General features: G+C 35.9%; 1 long non-coding RNA gene across 6 annotated transcripts in view; it reads left to right on the forward strand.

Annotated features, from left to right (window-relative positions):
• The window catches only part of LOC105077303 (uncharacterized), a 315,119-nt gene that overhangs the window by 197,319 nt on the left and 93,129 nt on the right, over positions 1-24,671 (forward strand). The window contains exons 5-6 of one of the 6 annotated variants that reach the window (XR_012508552.1): positions 8,805-8,914; positions 14,580-14,605. The exons of 4 other annotated variants lie outside the window; for them this stretch is intronic. This is a non-coding gene — a long non-coding RNA (uncharacterized LOC105077303). Of the gene's footprint in view, positions 1-8,804; positions 8,915-14,579; positions 14,606-17,687; positions 23,757-24,671 lie in introns of those variants that run through there. One more of the 6 variants, XR_012508553.1, reaches the window with a different exon arrangement.

Below are 24,671 nucleotides of genomic sequence, written 5' to 3' on the forward strand. Positions count from 1 at the left end.
GAGCCTTGGAGAGCATATATATTTTTGAATTAGTGTTTCCATTTCTTTGGATAAATACCCAAAAGTGGACTTGCTGTATCATATAGTAGCTTTATTTTTTTTCTTTGAGGAAACTCCATACTGGTTCTATAGTGGCTGTATCAATTTACATTCCCACCAACAGTGCACTAAGTTTCATTTTTCTCTACATACTTGCCAACACTTGTTATTTCTTGTCTTCTTGACAGTAGCAATCCTAATAGGTGGTGAGATGATATCGCTTTGTGGTATTGATTTACATTTCCTTGATGATTAGTGATGTTGAGCATTTTTTTCACATGCTTCTTGGCCAGCTGTATGCCTTCTTTGGAAAAATGTCTATTCAGGTCCTCTGCCCATTTTAAAACTCAATTTTTTTTTTACATTGGGTTGTATGAATTTTTTTTTTGGTATATTTTGGCTATTACTCCCTTATCAAACATCATTTGTACATTCATTCAGCCCATTCAGTAGGCTGTCTTTTTATTTTGCTGATGGTTTTCTTCCGTGTGAAAACCTTTTTTATTTTCATTTAGTCCTTTTTATTTATCTTTTTTTTTTCCTTGCCTGAGGGGACAGATCCAAATATATATATATATATATTGCTAAGTCTGACATCAGAGAGTGAATAACCCAGATTTTCTTCTAGGAGTTTCACGGTTTCAGGTCTTACATTTAAGTCTTTAATCCATTTTGAATTCATTTCTTGCATATGGTGTAAAAAATTGTCTAGTTTCATTCCTTTGATTGTAGCTGTCCAGTTTTCCTAAGACCATTAATTGAAGAGACTGTCTTTTCCCTATTGTATATTCTTGCCTCCTTTGCTGTAGATTAATTGACCATATATGCTTCAGTTTACTTCTGGATCTCTATTCTGTTCCATTGATCTGTGTGTCTGTTTTTGTACCAGTACCATACAGTTTGATTACAATAGCTCTGTAGTAAAGTTTGAAATCAGGGAGCATGAAACCTCCAGCTTTGTTGTTGTTCCTCAATGTTTCTTTGGCTACTTGTGATCTTTTGTGGTTCCATGTAAATTTTAGGATTTTTTGTTCTAGTTCTGTGAAAAATGCCATGGGTATTTTTTATAGGGACTGCATTGAATCTATAGATTGCTTTGAGTAATATGGGTATTTTAACAATATTTATTCTTCCATTCCGTTAGCACGGTGTATAATTTCATCTGTTTGAATTGTCTTCAGTTCCTTTCATCAATATCTTAGAGTTTTCAGAGTATCGCCCTTTCACCTCTTGGTTAATTCCTAGGTATTTTATGCTTTTTGAAGCAATTATAAATTAGATTGTTTTCTTAATGCCTCCTTTTGATAGTTCATTTTTAATGTATAGAAATGTTATAGATTTCTGTGTATTAATTTGTGTCCTGGAAATTTACTGAATTCATTGATTAATTCTAACAGTATTTTGGTGACATCTTTAGAGTTTTCTTTGTATAGTATTGTGTAACCTGCAAATAATGACAATTTTACTTCTTCTTTTCCAATTTGGATTACTTTTTTTTTTTCCCATTTAAGATTGTTGTGTCTAACACTCCCAATACTGTGTGGCAGGAGTGGGCATCCTTGTCTTGTTCCTCATCTTAGAGAAAAAACCTTCAGCTTTTCACTGTCGAGTATAGTATTAGCTATGGCCTTTAATATGTGGAGGCATGTTCTGTTAAGTTTTTTTATTTTAATCATAAGTAGATACTGAATTTTGTCAAATGCTTTTTATGCATTTTTTGAGATGATCATGTAATTTTTATCTTTCACTTTGTTGATGTGGTATATCACATTGACTGATTTGTGGATGTTGAACCATCCTTGTATCCCTGGAATAAATCCCACTTGGTCATGGTTTATGATCCTTTTATTGTGTTGCTGAATTGTGTTTGTCAACATTTTGTTGAGGATTCTTGCATCTATGTTCATCAGGACTTTTATTTATGAATTTTCTTTTTTTGTAATATATTTGGTTGATATCAGGGAAATGCTGGACTCATAAAATGAGTTTGAAAGTGCTCCTTCCTCTTTTATTTTTTGGAAAAGTTTGAGAAGGATTGTTATTAATTCTTCTTTGAACGTTTGGGAAAATTCACCAGTGAAGCCATTTGGTCCTGGACTTTTATTTGTTGGGAGTTTTTGATTGCTGATTCAATCTCCTTATTAGTAATTGGTCTGTTCAGATTTTCTATTTCTTTGTGATTCAGTCTTGAAAGTTTATATGTTTCTAAGAATTATTTATTTCTTCTAGGTAGTCCAATTTATTGGTGGGAAATTGTTCTTAGTAGTCTCATGATTTTTTGTATTTCTGTGATATTGGTAATAATTCTCCTTTTCATTGTTCATTTATTTGGGCCACAACTCTTTTTTTTCTTCTTCATAAGTCTTTCTAAAGGTTTACCATTTTTCTTTATCTGGTCAAAGAACCAGTTTTTAGTTTCATTGATCATTATTTATTTATTCTTTTAGTCTCTATTTCATCTCTGATCTTTATTATTTTCTTCCTTCTACTAACTTTGGGCTTTGCTTATTCTTCTTTTCTACTTCCTTTAGGTTGAAAATTAGACTGTTTATCTAAGATTTTTCTTTTTTCCTGAGGTAGGCTTGTATTGCTATGAACTTCGCTCTTAGAACTGCTTTTCTTACATCTTATGGGTTATGGAAAGTTTTATTTTCATTTTCATTTATCTCAAGGTATTTTTTAAATTTCTTTTTTGATTCCTCTGTTCATTCATTGGTTTTTTAGTGCATGGTGTTAGCATATGTGTTTTAATTATTCTTTTTCTAACTACTTGAGTTGAATGTTCATTTATTTTATTTTTTTAAATTGAAATCAAACAAGGTTTTGAATTTGTATGAGTATAGACAATATGTCTAATTAGATTTTTTAAAAATAATTAACTATAACTTTTTATAATTTTTTTAAATTATAAAATTTATTCAAAACAAAGATATGGACAAGAAAGTGAGAATCACCCCTGGTCTTAGCATTAGAGCAGAGATCTGCAAATTACACCCCACAGAAGTAGCTCAAAAGCACCTATAGACAATATATAAACAAATGGACATAACTGTGTTCCACTAAACTCTTTTTTACAAACACATAGGGCAAGCTGGATCTGACCTCTAGGGTACTGATCTTTTTGCTTTTTGTACAATGTGTGTATGTTCTCCAGTTTATTTGCCTTTTTCTTTATTAATGTATCTTTGCCATAGAAACTCCATTTTAGTTTTTTAAAAAATCTTTTATCTTTCAATATGGTCCCTAGGTTTTGTGCATACTTATAAATCCTTTTCTTAACACTATAAAATATTTTTTATAATTACTACCACTAGTTTTGTGGTTTTCAAGTACATCTAAATTTTTAATCCATTTGGAATTTTTATGTGTTTATAATGTGGATAGAAATACAACTTAATTTTCTTTCAAATAAGCAACTATTATTTATTAGTAAGCCATTTTTTGTTTTGTGTATATGAGTATGTTATCTTTGTCAGGTTATATGTCTTGTTCTGACTTTGAAAAAAATAATAGGAAGATTTTATCTTTCTCTCCGTGATCTGAAAACATTTAAATAACATAAAAATTATTTAAAAAGGTTTGCAAAGATTTCCTATGAATAGTGTCATTTGGGGGACTAATTTTATTTCATTTATTGTCTTTAGTCTGTAAAGATTTTCTATATTTTGGGGATTTCTTTTGATAATATATATTTTTCTAGTAAACTGTCAGTTTCTTTCATGGTTACTATTTTATTTTCAGAGCTGGATAAAAATCACTATTCACTTTTATTTTTTTCTCTGTATATTTTATTATATTCTTTTTAATATCTTAATGTATATTGTGTTTTTTTTTCCTGATGATTAGCTAACAGTATGTTTTTTAAAATAACTTTTCCCCTCCTGTAAATTAATTTCTTGTTTCACCTTTATTCATTCCTTCATTTTAATTTCCTTGAGGGTTTTCTTTTACTGTATGTGTACTAATTTGAACCAAATTCTTTGTTTAATTTAATGTGATGTGTTTAGTGATGTGTTTAAGGCTATAAATTTTTCTCTATGTATAGTTTTGACTATAATTTTCCTTTATGTACAACTTTGACTATAGGTCTTAGTTTTGAAATTTTTTCATTATTATTATTGTATAATTATTCCATAATATGAACTGATTTATTATTTCAATTATAAATTTTCTGAGAGGGAGTTTTTACATTTTCAAAAGGTTGGGTTTTTTTCCTTTATATTTCAATTTTACTTATGTTATTATTTGCTAGGCTATTGAACTTAGGCCAAGAAAACTGATCTGAATTATGTGTGCCTTTTAGTATTTACTAATATTTACACATATATATATGTATACACACACATATACACACTTGCTTGTATTTAGATCTATCTATAGTATTTTGTCATAAAACAGATATAAACATATTTTAGCATTTTATATATAATTATATACATATATAAATATCAGAATTATAATGTTATTTAGCACAATCTTTGGATTCCTCTGCTCTGAAGCTCCTATATTGCTGTTAAAGCAGATTCCTAGACCCCATTCCTGAAGATTCTGGTTGGGTCAGTCTAAAACCCAGAGCCCCTACTGCAGTGAGCATGTCCTCTGCTGAGAAGGAGACTGGAGTGTCCTAGAGGGAAGCCGTTGTACATTCAGATCCCCTCATTGGCATTTGGTGTTGACTTACTCAGCTCAGTTAACTTTGTTGAGTAGCAACACAAATGACAATGTAGTTCCTTTTCTCCTCCATTCTGCTCTGTTTTTCTAAGAGTTAGAAGTATGATGCACTGGATTTTGTGCTCTTTCCCAGTTTTGTTAAAATTTTCATTGTAGCTATTTCCTAGTTTCATTGGGCATGAACTTTTCTGTATTTACACATTTTGCTGTTTTGATGGTTTTAAAGAGAGATCATTTGCTCATCTTTTTCTTGAAATTCTTCTTTAAAAGTTCTTTAATTATGCTATTTATCCTATTTAGACAGTGATCTTTTCTTATCTGTTATTTATTGTTTTACAAGTCTGTGTTTTCTTGAATTTTCCTGAGAGTGTAAACCATTTTCACCCTAAAAAATTTGGAATGAATCTTTTAAGTCTAGCTTTGGCATGCAATATTTATTTTCTCATTTTTAAATACCTTTTATGCATAGTTTTGCCACTCTCCCTATTTTATTTGAGTAACACAGGTTTATTGTAAGTTTGAACCTCCATGCCCCCGAACAGTGTTGTTTCATTTTGGGGTTGACTGTTTACTTCCCAGAGGATTATTCAATTCCTTCTTATAAAACATAAGTTGGACAAATTTAGCCTTATCATACATCAGATATTCCAAACTTTAGGGATTCAGTAGCCTGAGGATGGTAGAAAGTTGAGTCTCTTGTTGTCACAGCTGGGCAATTTGACACAATTCTGTGAAGCTTTTCTCAATGAATAATAAGGTAGAGATTATCCTTTCCTGCCAGGAAGCATGTGCATCAATTATGGATTCACCTTTTTCATGATGAACTAATCACATTAATGAGAAGTGCGTGGGAGGAACGTCACGTGGTCTACGGACTTGTGGTTTGGGAAGATGTATATGTTTTCTGCACCACGGGTAGCTGCCCTTGTTGCTGTTGGTAGGGAGCTGTGAAAATGGCAGAAATTTAATTAGTCTCTCTCCCTTGGTCTATTCTCATCTCCAGATTTTGCCCCTTTGACACATATTTTGATAGCAATACAATCTATCACAACGCTACTTTCAGATAAGGAAACTAAGGCACAGAGAGGTCAAGTAAATAGTCGTTCAACTTAAGTTTAGAGATAGAATGTAAACACAGGTAACCCAGCTCTCTCCCCTGGGCTCTTTATCACTATGCTATACGTTCTTTCTACTAATATTTATTGAATGCTGATAATACAAAGCCCTGATCTGGCAGGATATCATAGTATGATTTCAGGAAAAGCATGGAAGTTGTAGATCTACAGGTAATACATAAGCCTCATTTAGCCAAAGGGCTTGCTATTCTCTCACTTTTATGGGTCTTTTAATTTGTACGCTTGCTAACGTCTCTCCCTGCCCATCTCTCATGAAAGTGCACATGGACACTATAATAGCCAAAAGGCATTCAGCCAGAGAGAGCAGAAGTAGAACAGAGATGTGAACCATCCACAAATGCGATAAACAACTTCTGGATAATTGAAAGCTGATAAATAGAGTCGTTATTTCTTTGATCATTTTCCAGGAGATGTACCCAAGACTTTCTAGGAATAATCTAAAGTACGTTTGTTGTTTTGTAGCTTTTGTTATAGGCTTACTTTTTCAGGCCTATCCTTCTACAGATATGGTTAACATAAAGCGTTAATTGATCAAACATTCTGCTCAGTTATTCCTTTTTTTTTTTTCCTAATTGAAGTTGATATGTTCCCAGGGTACAAGGAGCATCATGATTCAATTGGCTCAGGGAAGCAAATAGAGCATTTTCCTAAAACTACTTAGTCGAAGATCATTGGTAGGATTTTCTTGTTCATCCTCATGGAACAAAGTATTTTCTTTTCTCTTTTCCTTAAGCTTGACTCCAGTATGGAGCAGTTCAAGTTCCCTCTGCTGTTTGCAGTCACTGATTTCTGAAGCAGGGGAAACATTCTTTCACAGCATGAAGATTTGAGTCTGCTAAGGCTTGTGAGGGCAAAAAGCATTTATATCAAAGTTTGTTTCAGAGAGACTTGGAAAAAAATCCCCTACCCATATAGCTATGAAATGCAGTCCAATACCCACAGACTACTGGGGATTGCAGATACAGAGCACCTGACCTCTCCCTTCCTGCAGCTAAACCTGATAAGGCTCATTGGTCAGATTCTCTTGACCACCCTGTGCTCATATCCAGCCTTTAAATTCTTTTCAATATTTCATAGGCTAATGGCATACTCCATTAGGCTAAGATCAAATAATCCAATAATGCAAGTAAGCAAGTATACAAAAGCCTATTTGACATCCTTGTGTAGAGCAATAAACTATCCAGGCAGCCCTTAAATTCTTGACTTTTCTTGTCACACATACTGAAGTTTTTAAACTGACTTGGATTTTGCCATATTGTTTAGCTCTTTCTTTTATTACACAAATAAGAAAACAAGTAATAGTTGTAATTTGTTTACTGAATAGAAGATAGTGCAGGATATCTTGATCTGTTTGGAACTTGGCTCCCTATTTTGGTTGAATCACAGTCTGATTTCCTTCATTTCATTTAGATTTCTTTAAGCCTCCTGGTCGACCTCCTCCACTATGAAGACATTGTGCTATACTATACTATATTAAGAGTGACTATTAGACTTATAAATATGATATTACTGTATTCTATGCATTTTACTTCATCACTTCTAATCCTTCCAAGAATTCTAACAGGCATTTATAATAATTCTGTTTCAGAACTACAGAAATTGACATTGAACTAGGAGGTTGTGGGACGTCCATATGAACCTGTGAACTTGACTCAGGGACCCATGTTCCTTTCCGTACTCTCTCCCTCAAAATTAGCATGGAAGTTTCAATTTATATAAAAAGAAGAATCTTTAGGCAAATGAAGATTTGGGGAGGATACCCATAAAACTGCCATAAACAATTTCACTTTAACATTTTTCACATAGGGTAACATTTAGTTTTTGTAAGCTCTTCTTGCTTAAATTTTGTTTGTGCATGACCTATTTCTATGTAGCATGACATAGAATAAATGAGTTAATATTAAAAATCCAATAACTCTCATATTAATAAATGTAGACATCAAATCCAGATAATACAGGCCACTATGTTTTAAAAAAAGAGAAATAAAGAGGCAAAGTTTATGTAAAGAGGATTCAAGAAACTTGCCCAAACTCCAAAAGCAAAAGAGGATCACTGTTAGCTTTACAAACAAGGATGAAAATTTGAACAGTTCATAATTGTAAATCTAGACTGGAAACGCATGATTCTCTTCCCGGCGAATGACTAGCAGTGCCCATGTCTCTTCTTCCCCTTGTTCCACTTCTTTCTGCTAAGAAATTTACAGTTACTCGTAGTTGGAGGTCTTCCCTATAATGATATTTGAAACTAGATGTGACATCTGAGGTAAGAGGTAAATAGAGAGAAAAGGAAGAAAATAATGAACATTGGGAGCAAGAGAATAAAACTCTCAGGACTTTCAGAGAGGTGAAAATAATGCAATAGCTTCATATCTCCAAACTCAAAGAAGGAGGATATTTTAAGGAGAGGATGATTACTAGAGTCAGATGCTATGTAGAATTCAAAGATAAAGGGGCCATTGGTTTGGATGGTTAGGAGGTCAGTAATCTCTTTTAATAATGCTATTTTAGTATGCATTGATAAGGACAAAAGCAGCATTCAGAATTAAGAAGGAAGAAGTAAAAGGGCTATGGTTATATTTATTCCATTATTTCATTGTCTAGATATTCTTTCCTGATGATCCTACTTAAGGTCTGATCCAAAACTGATTTAGGTACACATGTGGTTACTGACATGAAAATGATTGAAAATGAATTATCGAAATGCCTTTTCTAACTATGGCTAATTCTCTCCCTCAAAGCTGAAAATATTGCAGTATTAGAACCATTTTGAGCAAAGGATTTGTTATACAAGGCACAATCTCACAGGGTATGCTGACTAAATAGCCTTGTTTAGAAGGAGATAGATTGTTGGTTCAGACACAAGGGATGAACTGGGAGTAAGAAAACAGCAAATTACAAACAAGATGCATTACCTAATTTGTGAGGATTTTTTATATTTCTTTTCACCCCCGCCCCCAGGTTTATAAAGCACAACCACCTTGATAAGGTGTTCACGGATTCCCATTAGGGACTGTCAAACATATCAGACCTAGAAGTTCTCCAGCTGTACACTGATTTTCCAGAATAAGGTAGGCTGCAATTCTACAGGTGACAACACTGATCTCACCACTCGGAAATGCCAGGTCAACTGCTTTAGGAAAGGTGGCACTCAAAGCTCTAGAGCATTCATTATGTATTTATCTACTTAGAACTAGGAGCTAATAACAGAGAAATGGCAATGGCTAAAATTATGACTTTTTGATGGCTAATTTGAAAATTATTCCAAATGACTACAGCATGTTGACTCTAAATCAGGAGACCTGAGTTCAAGTCATGATGTCACTTGTGTGATTATGAACAAGTTCTTCAACCTCTTGATATGTTTCCTCTTTGCACAGAAGAGGAATGACATAATGACATCTGGACCACCATCCTGAAGAACTAGAGAGAGGACCAAATGTAAAATCCCAAGCAACTACATATGAAAATTATTAGTACTTATGCTTAGATCTCCCAGATTCTTGGATTTATATTTGACATTACAAATATTTTCTGGACAGCTCTGCTAACCCAGAAAATGTGAGTAATCAAGAACTCTTTAGAGATAATCCTTTTATTTAATATAACAACAATGACAACAACAACAACAAAACAGAAACAAAAACAAAAACAATCAAACAAACAATAAACTGAACTAGGACAGAAGTCATTTGTCCATGTAGTAATCTGTACAAGTAGTGAATGGAAAACCCTAGATAAAACCACAATCTTGGTCTTCTAGATTTTTGCATATTCACAAAGTATGAACAAAGCAGGTAGTCAATAGTTAGGTATTTTAATGAGAAAACAGAAATAAGGGCCATCTTTTTCAAATCCAGTCAGGACCATGTTTCTGTGAAACAGACCCACCTTCTAACATTTTGTTCCCACCTCTCTTCTCTGAGGACTGCTGTCCAGTTGCAGCAGGAACAGCCGTTTTATGCCCTTATCCTGCCCCCTTAAATGGGTCCATGGTGGAATGGTCCTGAGATGGGCAACTGCCCCTGAGAAGTGCCCTGGGCACTTGCTGTCTGGATTCCTAGGGTGTAAGTGGTGAAACTGGGCAGCTGTCTGTCATCATGTTTTTTGTCATAAATTTCTAGAGACCTAGACAGGTGGTTTGGAGAGAGGAGAGGAGAGGAAAAGAAACAAAACAAAATAGAACAAAACAAAAAAACAGTTGTATAAAGTGGAAAGGAAACCACTGTGAAGCGCAGGTCCTTTTAAGATGAGTTTCAGGCAGACTCTTTCCAGCAGTTTATTCACCAAGCTGTTTTCTTCTCTTTCGGATTCCCTGATAGATGTGCTGGTTAGCATATGGGCTTTGGGGTCAGCTGAACTGAGCTTGAATTCTAGAGTCTCACTTACTGGCTGTGTGACTTCAAGAAAGTTATTTAAACTCTACAGCCTCAGTTCCTTAATCTGTATAAGGGGATAAATAATCCTTACCTTGTAAGGTCTTTCTAAAGCTTATGTAAGATACCGTGAATAAATGCTACTACAGGCCTTGTACATTAGACACGTAGTAAATAGTAACTATTAGAATCTCATGGATTTGTGGATCTAGGGAGTGCTAGAGTGGAAAGGATTCTTTCTTAGGAGCTATTGCCCCACTGAGTCTCATAAGATCCCTTGGAGCTTTAAGTGCTTTGTAAAGACATTGGAAAGGGGCAGGCAACCTAGAGGTAAAGGGGGACTTGGCGGTTCAACTCCTACTTCAAACAGAATGTCTCTATTTTTATGTCATATTTTGGGTGTCCTATTCAAAAAATAATACTTTAAGGAAAGAGTTCTGCAAAAAGAAAAAAACTGAAAAAAATATTCTAGTGTAATTTCCTAATTTTATAAATGAAACTGAAGCACAGTAAGTCCAGTGATCTGCTCCATTGTCCATTTTGTTAGATGATTCTGGTAGGTACACAAACTCATTATTAATATCAGCAAGTCTGAGGGGTGTTTATATCAGGTCATCGGGCCATTTTGACAGGTAATTCCCCCGATACAAGTTTACTGCTGAGGGTGGCTCTGATCTGTTTTGCCCATTCTGAGCACTGGAATCTGACTGAAGTTAACAAATGGGGTCCCCAATCAAATTAGTCATCTAATACTATGAAGACAATGTGTAGCCAAAAAAAATAAAATAAAATAAAAAAAAATAAAAAAGAGAGAGAAGAGAGCATGACTAAACCCATCCTGAGGAATAACAACTCTATACTGTTCTTGCAAGTTAATTTAAGCATTAAATTAAAAATTAAATTAAAAACAGGGAACTCTGAAGAGTATAAAGCAGGCTTTAAAATTAACTTCCGATTCTTATTGGAAATCGGTAAAAATCCTTAGTCATTTACCATTAAAGGAATTGTCTCTGTTGTGGTCCAGTCTAGATGTGTCTTCATCATTCGTGTTCTGCTAATATAGTTCACATCCCACCCCAGGCTGGGATGACGTTTCCACTTTCTTCCATCAAGCTTTTAGTCATAATTACAGTGAAATGTTAGTCTTCGTTTGCAATTGCTCAAAGATTATACTGTAAATCAATTGACTTCTAGGAAAGCTTCAATTTTGAAAAACGTCTGTTGCCGTTAGGCAACGATAATGATGGAGATGACATTAATAATCAGTGTTTCCTGAGCACTGCAGTGCTTCAGCCAGGTTACAGATTGATAGGAAGAGACCCACTCCCAACACACATACTGCAAGGTTAGATTAAACTCCAAATTTAATTAGCCAAGGATGCAAACCTAATCAGAAGGGAGGCGGCCACACAGCATAGGAGTGTACAGAGCATATCTCAGCATAGAGCTTCCCTGGCTTCCCCCAAAATCCAACAGGAACCCATATCTGCCTGTGGCACTGTCCACACAAAGAGGACAAATGTTCATTCTCACCTTGCCACTCACCTTTAATATTCAGGGTTTACATCATTTTTTGGAAGAACTAGTATAGCCTTTTGAACTCAACTCAGTGTCTGTGAGGTGTCATCTTTCCACCAGGGAGCAAGCAATATCAGGGTCTGGAACTGAATCTCTGTTCTCAATTTCCAGGGTTCTAGGAAAGCCCATTTTCCAGTGAGTATTCACCAGGTACCCCCACTCTATGATGTGATCTCATGCAGCATCTCATTGACTCCCCACAAAGAGCTGATACAGGTTCACAGTCATTATCCAAAACACTTAGGCTAACCTAAGTTTTTGAATTCAGAACTTTCAAATTTCAGACCAGCTAAATGACGCATACAACATATATTTAATTGGTACCACCCCCAGTGGGATCTGAGGCAGCACCCTGTAAGTAACTGCCTCATATGTGGGATAAAATAAAGATTATGAATTGCCTTACCTCATTTCAGTCCGAGTTTGCTGCAAATTAGCTTGTGCTAAATGTGTGAACAATCATTTGGTTCCAAGAACATGTTGGAAGTTGCAGTGCAGATTAGCATTTGTTGACCTATATTATTATGTTCATCTTGCAATGAGGAAATTGAGGCTAAGAGGATTTAAGAAACTTGCCCAAGGTCACAACCAGTAAGTGGTAGGGGAAAAATTCAAACTGAATTCCAAGTTTGTATCTTTAATGACGATGTCATAACCTAGCCCTGACTGTCTGTCAGTTTGTGAGAACTCTCCATTTTCTGACTATTTCTAACGGGGCTTGGACTAGGGAGAGGGGAGCGAGACACTCACCTTGCGTATAAAATGTAAAGGGAGTGCCAAAAACTCAGTGACCAAGATAAATAATTTAAAAATGCACTATACTAACAGTTTAAATTAATGCAAGAAATCCTTGATGAATAAAATATAAAAAACTTAAATCAAGACATGATCGGTGTTATTGATTTTTCGTTTTTGTCTCAGACCCCAAGATGGTTCCTCCGATATTGCTCTCTAACCACTGAGTACTGCTGTGTCCTCTGTTCTCACTGCAGTAAGAGGGAGTATGATGTTCCATTCCTGTTGGCAAGAAGGGCGACTCCAGAGTGGGGCCAAGGAGAAGCAGTTCTCCAGTGTACAAAGTTCATGAACATCATTTTGTGCCCTGATTACCAGAATTAAAGATGACTTCTGGCTATATTGTTATTGAACTGTTTGATCCCAGTCTCAATGACACAAAGAAAAGGGACGTTATTTTCAACAGAGTTAAGTGATTGGAATAGAAAAAGTTTAAGTTGATCTGCTTTCAAGTTTTACCAGTCAAGATCCAGAAGGAAACAGAATTCACCCCTGGTCTAAAGGAAACAGAGGAAACAGAGGAAAATGGTGTTTCTGGAATCAGAGAGAGCTTGAGAAATGAGGAGGGACTGCCATGCAAGAGCTGTAGTTGTGGAGGGGCACCACTCAGAGCAGAGAGGGATTGGGGAGCATTCCCCCAAACTTCTTATTCCCCACACCTACTCCAGCCTCTTGTGAGGAGTGCCTCCCACTGGCTGCCACTGTAGAGGAAGCTGGCAGGGAGGCTGGCTGATGCAATGGGCAGGGACCAGTCTCCTTGGACACAGAGAAAGGCAGTAAAGAGATGGAGGATCTAGGCCAGGGAGAAACTGGAAAAAAACCACAATGAGTTCTGTTCATTGATTTTTACAAGCCCAGATACCTATCAATGTACTGCTGTCTGTTTAGTGACACAGCTAAAGGAGCAATTTAATGAAAGCAGGAGAAATACAAAGATAGTACCACTTAATGTTATCACTATCACTTAAAATTAAGTCCTTTTATGAAAAATTGTTATTGATTACACTTTATCATTCCCATTGTGCAAAAGAAGACTGATTTCATTTTTTTCATCATAAGATGAACCTTTAAATTGCATAGAAAAGAGAGATATTTATGCTAATGTGAGTCTGTGGCAGTATGACTTAGATTTCTGTATTCTCTCATGCAAAACAGTAAGAAAAAGACTAGAAAAGAAAGCATTGAAGATTTTAAACATCAAATAGTCCTTCTGAATCAGCATGCAAAGACAACAAAAGGACTCAGCAGGGATTTAAGTAAAGTAGCTATTTTTGTACATAATTTTAAGAGTGTGGTTAAGGAGCGGTGGTCATTTATTTGATATGACTCATGGCCACTGATGTGGACACATCCTCTAAATATATGAGAAATCTAATCTGGGGTAACTATAGATTCATTTTCCATATACATAACTACACTGGGTATTATTTACTCTAGGATACTGATGAGTAAGGAGGACGGGGGAATGAGAGCAAGATAGTCCACATACCCTTGAAGATGACCAAGGACAAAGATTCTACTATGACAGCAGAACCTTTACTTCTGGTCTCTTCACATCTTTAAGTTTTCACAACATAATTTAAGACCAGATTGCTTCCTTGATGTCTCCTAACACCATGCTCCCTCAGCTGCTAATGGGCTCGGTTTCCCATCCGTCTTCTAGATCTTAACAATAGGCCACTTTTCACACTCTCCTTGGCAGGGTTGAATAAAGTACTTGAAGTCATTATAAGTCATCTCGTAGAAAATGCTATTAACATTTTTCCTATAAATTATATCAGATAAGGAACATACACATTTAAAAAATAGTTTTCAGGCTACCTACTTTTTGGTAAGGTTTAGTGTTGTACTGGCAGCACGATTTCCTCCTTTACATGGATGCTTAACGATATTTAAAATGTTGAGTTTCTTTTTCTGCCTCAGCTGCTTTCCCTTTTCCACTTTAGTAGAATTAAACATTTGCTTTTGTCCTTTTTTGTTCTTTCAGAGACTCACAAAGGAAGAGATACCAAGGTATATTTTCAGGATAAATTGGTTTTGGGGAAGTGCTTATTCATTAAATTGTGTATAGCTAATGTTTACTGTTTATTCTGTATTTAGCATTGGATTGCATGCTGGAAATTTGAAGATAAATAAGGCTTGGGTTCTCATTTTCAGAAATACTAAGGCTAGTGAGGGAAACAGACATATAAAGGTGATTCTTATCTAGTATGTTTAGGATAGTAACGGAAGCATAAACCCATTTTCCTGGATGTAGGCATTCTGAGCCAACATTCATAAACAAATGATAAAATAAATTTAAAAACTTATTATTTCTTTATTAGAATGTTTCCCAAAGCCTTTATTTCTTTTGTTCTTGGTCTCTTATTCTTTTTTTGGTTGAAGTATAATTGATTTATAATGTGTTAGTTTTTCTGGTATACAGCATAGCGTATCAGTCATACATAGATATTGTTTTTCATATTCTGTTTTATTGTGGTTATTGAATATAAATTCCCTGTGCCATACAGTAGGACCTTGTTGTTTGTCTATTCTGTATTTAGTAGCCTTTATTTCTAAGGCTACCTTTTCCCCCTGCTCTACCAATTGTGCAGTGTGGTACAATAGAATGAATGTCTCTATTATGGCCATTCATACTGACAACAAAATGGTGTGTCCTTTCTGTGGCACCCGTGATTGCAATGTACACTTGAAAGATTAAATTTTATAAATATGGCCTCTTTGGAATTTAACTCAGAGGTGATGTAGTTAAATGCTCAGGCTTGGAAGTCTGAGACTCTTGGATTTGAATTTTGGTTGTAGGTAAGTGACTGGGCAGGTTACATAAACCCTTGAGGCTAGATTTTTTAATTTTTAGAATAAGGATGAAATACCCATATAGCAATGTGATGGTGGTGATTCAATAAGATAACATGCACAAAAGAGCATAATGCCCGTCACAAAATCACCCAATAAATGGTTGTTATTACTTATTGATTCCCCCAAATTATTTGTACCATACATTTCTCCTTTCTAAAGTTTTCTGTTAGGGGATCACAAGGATCATCATTGCTCAATTAAATAGTGTTGATACAACTATAAACTCAATGTATGCAAGTATACAGTTATAGAATCACGAATTTTTTTTATACTGTAACTGGCCCATACCCATTTTGAAGATGAAAATACTGAGATTTAAGTGGTTTAAGTAACTTGCTCAAGTTACTCAGCAGCTTAGAGAACTCGTACCCACCACCTCTACCCAGTGCCTTGCCTTTCCTTTCTTCCCTACCCACCTCACCTCACCCTTCCCGCCTCACCACACCCTCCCTGTAGCTTCCATCTGCATTATAAATACCCCTCTTCTCATGAGCCTTTCTGATTCATGCTCTTTTGACAGTGAAGCCGAACTATTCTATCATTGTTGAAGTGTGGACGAGATGCTGTTATTAGTACAAACAGAGTCATCCTCTGGGTATCATACATTTATCAGATCAAACATCAAAATATGAAACTACAAAAACAACTAATGAAAACAGAATAAATATTGTTGGCTAAATTAATGCTGTCATCTTCCCCAAGTGTGTCTTCAAAATGAAATGGTCCAATGGCAAAAATAGAACAAGCTGGGAACACTTAGTTCCACAGTGTAGAGGATTGGAAACACGGACTTATTTTCCAACATGTTAAATTGTTCAAGTGTCAGTGGTGAATGATTATGAGCATATGAGGACCCCAGAAAAATCCAGTAATCCCCTACCCAGCATTTCTAATAGAATCACAACATAAAACAACAGCCAAATTGACAAAATGAATCTGTATTTTGAAGCCTGACCCAGAGGTACCCTCTTTGCCTCCTTCTCACCTACTTCTCTAGGGGTTTTAAAGCCACTGCTACTGCTTCCTTCCAGGGCCAAAATACTTGCCTGCTTTTGCAGTGTGCTTCAGCTGGAACAGGAATCGTCTCGCTGCATATGCTTATTTGTTGAAGTGAAGTAATACCCTTGAGAGTAGGGAAATTAGTATCTGTGCCCATTAAACTCATTTTCTCTCCTTTTCAAGTCAGCGCCGTGCTTTTACTGGTTTGTCCCTTTGTGGTCAATGTAAGGAAACAGTCTAGCATTTCTGTGTACTGAGAACAGGGTTGTGGGTCAAGACTTCCGTCCCCTTCAGAGTTGCTTTTGTTTGAGGACAGCAGCGATTTGAGTACAGTTGGTTTAAGGTAATTTTGTTGCAAAAAAAAGTGGGTGAGAAAGGGCTACTGATGACTCTGTTCTATACTATCCAACATGTCTCAGAGAGGATGGGATTCTGCCAGAGGAAACCTGCATGAGAATAGGGAGTGTGATTCCTCTTTTAGGAAAGATCAATGTTCTTTGTTATTGACGTTGTTAAGGCAGCTTCTCCTATAAATTCTGCCGTCAATCCACATGAAGCAAATTCTGGCCCAAGGACATTGGCCCAGATTCTGGAAAATGTACACTGAATATGATGTGCTCACCGGCAGAGATGTTCTGACTGTTGCTCAGACCATAGTGATATTTTGCTTGAGATTCAGGATTGCAGAGCACAGATTCTATAAAAGAGAATCTTTGTGTGAGTAACTGATCTAAAGACATTACAATGCTGGTTGCTCTTTCTCTTTAAATTCCCAAACATTGTTTAACACGTTATTTGCTTTGCACTTTATGATCCTTTGCAAGGTTAAAAAATGGTTCTGGCATCCAGATGGTCACAGTCTTGTAGGAAGGATATAGACAGAATACAATGAGAGATGCTATAAGTTCAGAGGAGAAAGAGAAAATGATTCCCTAGTGAAGACAGCAGGGGTGAGTGGGGAAGGGGTGGGCTTCCTCAGAGGAGGTAGGACAGTAATTGACACTTGAAATAATGTTTGAGAAATATGTAAGAATTCTCTGAACAAGGTGGAAAAGTATTAGAAACAGAGGGGTGATGTGGATGAACGTTGTGATAAAGCTGGCTACTCTGAGGGCTTTTTGAAAAGTTTAAGATTAGTCATTTTGATTTCTGGTGTTCATTTACTTTACCTGGAGGAAAATAAATTAGTAGCATGTGAAAAATAATAAGAAACTAAACAAAACATATGTTCTTTCAGTCTTTAGGGCCTACATCCAGACCACACAAGAACTATGACCAAGACATTTTCTGGAACTGCTGAAACATTGAAGATATCCCATTAACCATTACCATTCATTCATGGTTGAAGGCTAAAATTTATAGAGATTTTTACGTTCTCATAACAGAGTAGATGATTATGCTTTTCAACAACTGTGCCACATTTCCAAATACTATTCCGTTACTATTATTTCTTAGATGACTTGATGCTAGGTCATACTGGATATGAGATTTCGTGCTGAAACTCCCTAATATGCTTCTCAGTTTGACATTTGAAATGCGTCAGGAGAAGTTTCTAGTCAGTAAGTCTGCATAATTTCATGTTACAGAAATTAAAGGAGTAGCTATTCACACAAATTATGTTTTTAATATGTGGGGAAAAAAGTTCTCTTTCGGGTCAGTAGCTTACAGAAAACAAATTCTAGGAAATTCCTCTGGTCAGATTTAGATATTTAGGCTTTGAAAGTCTTACTGAGAAACTACTTGTACATTCAAAGACACAGAGAGTAGGTTCTGCACAAAGAAGGACCATATTGAGAAAGTTCCTCATTCAGAAACCCTTGAAATGAAGCCTAGAAAAGGGATCACTCAACTTCTCACATCACATGGCATTAGATGTTCTGGTCATTACCAAGAACTGCTAGGCTAACAGTGTTAGGGCTGTTGCAATGTTGAAGTGATGGATATTGAGTATAGGACACCATTAATTGATAAAGATGCATTTCATGATATTTTTCAAAAGACTACTTGCCAAAATTATTGAAAGAACTGTATGCAACTCCAGCAATTTGGCATATATCGAACATTTTTAGTTTTCTTATTATATGTTAGGTACTGCATTAGCATTCATCAATGCAAAAGATGAAAGAGACACGGCCTTTGCCTTGGGAGGGGGGTGCACAGTGGCTATGGCCAGGAGCTGTGCTGCTTCTCTATAACCAAGCTTCTCCCTGTCATCATAAGTGAGCCATGCAAAAACCTTTTGGGGGGAAAAAAACTCCATAGAATCTAAATACTTTATCTGTGATTCTGATCCATTCCTCTCTTCTCTCCTTTTTATAGCCCAAATATCTGGATTCCAGCAAGGGTGAGAGTAGTAGGACGTAGGTCAGAACTATTGGGGGCAGGGGCTGGGGATAGGTCATGTAGAACCTTGTAAGTCACGTTGGGATTTTGGCCATTACTTTGAATGACATGGAAAATAATTAGAACATTTGAGGCGAAGAAGAGCATGGTATGACTTGACTTTTAAAAGGATCAGTCTGGCTATTGTATGCTGAGAATAAATTATGAAACATAAGGATTAAAGAAAAGTCCCATCCGGGAGGCTATCCCAATAATCCAGGCAGAGATAATGGAAGCTTGCATTAGCTTGGCAACAGTATATGTGGTGACAAGTTCCCAGACTCTGGAGCTATTTTGAAGGTAGAACGAATAGAATTTGCTTCTAGTTTGAATGTGGGATGTGAAGGAAAGAGAGGATTCAAAGATGAAACCGTTGATTTGGGGCAAAGACTCTGGAAGGATGGAGATGGAGAAGACATGGGGCAGAGCAGGATGGTGAAATTCAGCCATTTGTTTTAGTCATAGTAAGTTTGTGATGTCTAATATATGTCAAGGTGGAGATGTGAAGTGGACAATTGCACACAGGTCTGTGTCAAGGAGGGCTGGGCTGGACGTATAAATCTCCCAGTCAGCAGCATAGGGTAGGTGTTTAAAGCTACAGGATGAGAGAATTAAATAGTGGGATATTCTGGTAATTAAAAGTTCGGAGGTGAGATCCCAGTAGACAAAATTCATATACACAGTTGAAGACAACGTTCACAATTATGTCAAATGGCATCAAATCAAAGAAACCAAAGAGAGTAGAAAAAAAAAAGATGAGCTAAAATGTAAAGTAAAACAAATTTCGATTACATGGCTGGATAATCTAACTTAGAAGATCCATATAATATCTGGATCAGATGATGACATTGCAAACAACATTTTGTGTTTCCAAATGCTTAAAAACAGGCACAGTGAGTCATAAACAGAAAATTCTTCAGTTCAACCGATGCTTATTATTTTGGTGAGGATGCTGGTTAGCCTGATTTACTACTAATGTTGCAATTTAGAGATTATTGTACAAAGAAAAATGAGAAAAGTATGTACTTAATAATGTCTCTGGTTTTGCCTTTATAATTTGCATGATCACAAAATTTTATTGATAAATTTTGCCTAATAATAAACATATATATATGTGTGTATGTGTGTGTGTATATATATATATATATATATATATATATATATATATATACACACATATATATATATTTGTGTATAAATATATATATATTTGTGGCACTAGGTTAATTCTGGAATCTTTTTGTTTCACTTATAATTTTGTTGCTTCATATCCAAGAATCGGTTATGCTAACTCTACTGAAAGTTTTGACGTGACCTACTTCTTCAAAAGATGCAAAGCCCTTTATTGACTTCATAGGATCCTAAGTTGTCCTGTGTCTCATATTAATAAAGAGGGGAGGAGCTAGTAATAAGAAAGTCAGTTAAATCTAAATCATTAATAACTTACATCTTCTGCTTATAAAAGGTGTATTTTGACAGGTCAATTGTGTCATTATTCCACAAGGCATTTGACACATTGTCTTAGTAACAGGAAACTTTCCAGGAGTAATTGGCCTGAGAACTTTGGTGTAAATTATATTTAGTGGCCTAAAACTAATTAAAAAAAAAATCACGACTGTATATCGTCTGCCAGGAGACTTGGAATAAATCTTAGAAGGCAACTGCTGTTCTTGAGAAGTGACTAAGCAGGAACTTTTGGATTCTGGTCATCTTCTGAGGGTAGCTGGAGATCTCCTGAGTCCTGTCACGAATCTCTCAGGCTTGCAAAACTCAAAGTCCTGTAGCCATTTATGAAAATCAATAACCAAATGCGATTGTTCTTTCAATATTGATTCATTTAGCTTGGTTGAGGAAAGAATTCATGGGCAGGAATCTTAGGTATGATGTCACCATCACATCTCTTCATTGGAAGGAGATCAGTTTGAGACTGTGGTCCAGACGTTCACCTCTCCTAAAGTGGAGCAGTACAAAGCTACTACCCAGTTTCTTTCTAAGCTCAGTGGTAGGAAACAGTCAGTCCACCTGACTTTCTTAGAGAACTACGTCTACAAACATGTCCCAACAATCTGTATCCAGATCAAGCTTAGCTTTTGGTAAAAGAAACAAAAGAATAGGTGTACCCATTCTTCATCCATTTTAACTACAAAGAGGCTGGGGTCAATGTTGGAATACTGTCCTTTAACACTCGTATTGATTTAGGGGGAGTGTCAGTCCACATGGTTTATAGAAATAATAATGATAAAAATCCCTGACCCCAACCTAGATTTTTCTCAGGTGTGTTTATCCTTTCTTGTTTCACTGCTACTTAACCCCAAACTTGTGATAAGAAGTAAGGATTATCTCATGTGAGGTTTCAGCTTACACTGATTTGTCTGCTGCATGAGGCATGCTGGGCATTAAATATATTGTTATTGTTTTGACAGCATGATAATTTTTCACATTTTCTCAATAATAACAGACAATGATGGATAGAAACAATGTGAAGAATCCATCAAATGTCTCATAATGTCAAGGAAGGTTGGATTTAATCATTGCCAGGGATACATCCAGAGGAATTCTCATAACCTCAATGAGTAACCTAATTTCCCTTAAAAAGAAAGATCTCTGACATTAGAAAAACCTTCCTCATGGTTGGCATCTCAAAGAAGCTCCAATTGCCTCCACCTTGGCCCCCTTCCACTTCTAAGGAAGTGGCTGAGATGGTGCAGTGAAGATCAAGGACAAATACTGGGCCATGTTTCCAAAAGAGCAATTTCTCTTTGGCACATCATGGGATTTGTTTATTTTCACCTACAGGAAATTATATACTATGAAATTGCTGTGCTGATTCTATTTTTAAATATATATATAGAAGAAGGAAATATATAATTATGAAAATATACTTCTGCCTTTGTCCCACCTGAAATCATCTTGCATAATGGAAAACAGATTTATAAAGTGTTAGTTTGACCATGTCCTCAGTGCATCAATCTCCTTTGCAAGATAGATGTGGATGGTCAAGTTCAGTTTTTTAGCCTCAAATGGTTATTTTGCAACCATAAATGTCTTAGCTTTAAAGTGAGGATGTTGGGCCAGATAAACTCTAAAGTCCCTTCAGTCAGTGACATCTTTAGGTTTCTGTTTAGTTCAGTCTTAACTGAAAACAGATCAGCAGACCTGGCAACACCTTGTACTGGTCTGAACACCGTTACATGCCTTCTCTTTAGCCTTCCCTCCCCTAGGCTACATGTTCCAGTTAGTACTTTCATTTTTGACCTTCACGTGCAGTATTTCCGCTTTTCCCAGTGACACCTTTCTGGCTGTAGTTGAGGGGGAAAGGTGAAGCTGGAGCTGACAGTGGGACTCGCACTGTGTAACTCACCCGGCAGAGAGCCACACGACACCCATGGATAAATGGCAGAGTTAGCAAGTAAAAATAGCCTGGAAGATGGAAAAAACCCCATAGTGTGAAGTCTCTGGATTTTTTTTTCTAATTTAGTTTTTCTTTTTCTTATTATCTTTCTTTTTTCCCTGTATATCTATCTTCATGTTCCAAGATGTTGTGGGATGCTTAAGCAGTTATAAAATGTAAATTTTGAGTCCACAAGCAGACATCTTCTGATTTAATTAAAAAATCTGAAAGCTGGATCCTATCCATCCAGAATTTCTTATTAGCACAGTAAAACCCCCAGCAAGACCCTGGGAGCAGATCTGATAAAAGTTTAGGGGCTGTGGGATTGTAGAGTTGGCCTGGACCAAATGAGGAGTCAACGTCACTTAGACTTTTGGAGTTAAGCCAGGCTAAGGGTGAGCAGGATAAACAGGAAAATCAAGTTCCTTGTAGTGTGTCATGCATTACTTAGCTAAGAAGTTGTTTTGTTAGAATGTGTCACATGTTTCCATCATCCTGTTTTCATATTGATCACACACAAAAGTAAAAGCTGTAGAGCTCAGACGTTTTCAGCATAAGAGAGAAAATGGTGATGTTACCATAACACTGGATCTTGTGGATAGGTGGCCAAGTGTTAACACTTTGTGGAAGAATGTATTTTTCCATGAACCACACACATGGCATGCTGTTCTCCACAAGCTGGTACATTAGGCTGTATATCTTCAACCAGAAAAATGACTGTGGTCATTAGATCTGAGCAGGTAAACACATCACCCTTAGACACACGTTCCAAAGATAGTTTGTGTTCAATGTGCTCACCTGAATTCACTTCTGCCCTTTGGGTCAGTCCCTACACGCTGATATCCTTGGTTACCACACCTTGCTGCATGTAAGACTTTCCAGAAACTGTAAGTCACTATGATTTTTCAGCATTTAGGTAATTATAGAGTCTCCTATAAGGGGGAAATATTCACTTTAAAATCCTGCCCATCTGGATGCTGTTTCTGTATCAAATGTATGTAAGTCAAATGTATGTTTTCTCTTGAACCAAAATATATCCTCCTCTACATTGCTTTACTACAAAAGAATTTAAAAAGAAAGAAGTTACTTCCCACTTAATATTTACAGAGAGTTTATTTATTCATTTTTTAAAACAAATATATATATATATATTTGTTTTAAATATATATATTTAATTCAGGCACTGTTCTAGGCCAGAATAAGCATTCCTTGCTTATTGGCCTTCCATGTCAGTTGGGGACTCATGCCATTGTTAACTTGTTGTTGTGAGTATTGCAATTACACTAATCTTCATTTAGTTGTAAACACCATAACTTATGAGAATATTACTGGACACTGATTATTTAGAAAGTAATTACCTACCATGCAGAATGCCATGATTTATAATCTCATAGTGTATGTGTGTGTGTGTGTCTGAGAGTGTTTAAAAAGATTTGAACTGTATAGCATATATTGTCAATTATATTCATGAACTATGAATTTAGATGAGGACTTTATTCTGTCATTAAATACAGTAAATCCCAGCAATAAATTAATTTCAGAGGCATAGATGATGCAATATGTATGTTTATTTTAAGGGGCCTTTACAAATTATATGAGTGGTAGAGTTAGGTGAAAAGAACATAACCTAGAAATAATGAGTGAAGTGGATTTAAGCCTCCAAGGATGCTGAAATAGAAATTTTGTCTATTTAGCTCTGAATTTATTGTGGGAAACCAAGAACTCACAGTTTGCACAGTTTTCATCCATAACTTCATGGGTATCACCGGGAAGTCACTTACATATTTTATTATCCCAGGGGAAGACATTTATCAGATGATAAAGTTGCAATCAGACATTAAGTGATTTTTTTTCAGATTTTAAAGAGATGGAAATAACTACCAGCCTAATTTTAAAAATGCTGTGCCTTTTTATTTCTTGGGGCATCTCAGGTGATCTTTTAGACTATCAACATCCACTGAAGCTGATAATTTGGCAAATCTGCCCATATAAATTTGTGTTAAAAGCATCTCCTTTGAACTAAAATACCAACTGGAATAACATTTATTCATAAATTCTAGCACTGACTACTGATTCCTGCATAAACTTGGCTTGTATGTAGTAAAAATGTGCAAAATACAACATTAGAGGACAGAAGGGGACTCCTAGCTTTTATATGTACTTGGGTCAGTTATTTTTAAGGTGAAATATTTAAAGATCAGAGAGAAATCTTTTGGTGAAATGGCCAAGTCTGAGAATGCTTTCTTTTCTTATGTCCTCAATTGAGATGTAAACTCTTCTTTAACTGAGTAGAGGCAGGAGTATTCAATCCAGCGTGCTATAACCATTTAAATGTGGAATAGAACCTAATATTTATCTGAAATGAGTTTTATTAATATTACTAATTATTATATTAATGTGTTATATGCAGAATATGTAATTTGTAATTACTACTTCTGAAATCTGTGC

The sequence above is a fragment of the Camelus bactrianus genome, chromosome 8 (genome assembly GCF_048773025.1).
Source record: "Camelus bactrianus isolate YW-2024 breed Bactrian camel chromosome 8, ASM4877302v1, whole genome shotgun sequence".
In the NCBI taxonomy this organism is placed as follows: Eukaryota; Metazoa; Chordata; class Mammalia; order Artiodactyla; family Camelidae; genus Camelus; species Camelus bactrianus.